The following is a 1,893-nucleotide window of genomic DNA, read 5'->3' as shown; positions in this document are numbered from 1 at the left end:
ATTAATTACTAATATTATAACAGTAATAATTATAAAAATAAAGTTTCTTAATCAAAATTTTAGAATGCAATTATAATTACAAATATGAAAAACTTTTTTCTCAATGTAGAAGTTTGTATTAATGTGATTCTCTAGACTTTTAGTTCAGATCGTCTTCACTTCATAGAATTTTTCTTTCAAATATTAATTATTTATATCAAGAAAGAAAATACAAAGAAAATAAGAATATTCGGAATAAAAAGTGATTCGAGATTTTCTCTAAAGAAAATTCCAAATTAATCGCAGGATCTGTCGTTAAAATTTAATGTAATGAGAAAATGAAACAGTCGAAATTCTAAGTAATTTACGAAATTACGCGACAGATAATGTAATGACAGGCGATGATCAATTAGACGAAGATCCGAATTGGATGGAGTCATCATTAGATTCGCCAGTGATATCGGACAATATTGGCCAAACAATCGATTGTCACGTGGCGGATCGAGCCTGTTATTTGGTCTAATTAATTACGCGAGTTAGTTTACGTAGAAGGTAGCATGTCAAATAAGACTGTCATGCAAAAATTCATGATAAGAGAATGAGAGCGGATAAGAGAACGTTCTTGACCAAAACTAGAAGTAAATACGTTTATTTTAAGACCAAAGTATCGAGCAAATGCATACATAATATTCCGCGTACTATGTAAGTGATGTTTTACATTTTATCGCGAAGTATTTTCTCCGCAACGCACTTGCAAATGATTTCTGTCATCGATTTGTCATAATAGATATCAATAATCTGACAGTACGAGTTAGATTCGCGATATAATTCACTAAAATTAAAATTTTGTATCATATGAATAAATGTCATTATATTCGAAACATGTGAGCAAAAATTATCAATATATTTATCAAGAAGCTCGTTTTAAAAAAGAGTAGGTGTTTCTCTTCGCTCATCTCGCAAAAAAAGTGGCATAAGTCACAATTTTTCGAATCCTATATTATGTGCGAATTATGTTTTAAATACATCGGTCTTTCTCTTCAATATGTATTTTCTATATTTTTTGTATATACATTGAGAAAAAAATGCTGCTGATTCAATTAAAGTCTATATTACGGGCTATTATACGGGCTAACATAAATGATTAATTCATGTATTTTAATTCATTTATTTTTTATTGACATAAAGGCGTTGATTATTGAAATAATAATTTATGCCTTTATGTCAATAAAAATATACATGAATTAATCACTTATGCTAGTACAGCCCGTAATATAGACTTTAATTGAAGCAACAGCATTTTTTTCTCAGTGTACAAATATCTTAACTCCAAATAAATGCGCTGCAATATCTTTAAATTCTCAAATTCATGCTTCTCGAAGTATTTACGATTAAATAGATAAAAGCAAATATTTCATTTAACTCTTTCATGCTTCTACCAATGCAGATTAACTTTAATCTCTATTTCCTCTGTAGATTAACTTTAATCTCGGTTCAACTTACGCTTCATCTTTTTCTAATTTTAAGAATTAGAAAAAGATGAAGCGTAAGTTGAACCAAGATTAAAGTTAACCTGTAGTAGAGGAAATGTGTATTAATAATGAAGAAAATGAAATGTAAAATATGTGACTCATGCAACTCATGCAAATTTACTTTCTTTCTTTTAAGTATTGGTCATTAACAAATAATATTTTTTTAATAGTAATTTTAAAATATATTTATTACAAATTTTTAAAAAACTTAAAAAACTCAAACAAGAATTATTTCCTTTTGAAGAAAGTTAATATAAAAATTAATCGACAGCATCTTTACATGACAAGAAATTAAATTTATTTTAATTTAATCATCTTGATTGATATATTAATAGAATTCAAAATATATCTTGAGAATAAAATTTATGATATATTCATGGAG

The sequence above is a fragment of the Atta cephalotes genome, assembly GCF_000143395.1.
Source record: "Atta cephalotes unplaced genomic scaffold scaffold00030, whole genome shotgun sequence".
NCBI lineage: Eukaryota > Metazoa > Arthropoda > Insecta > Hymenoptera > Formicidae > Atta > Atta cephalotes.
Note: the sequence above shows the minus strand (reverse complement) of the source record.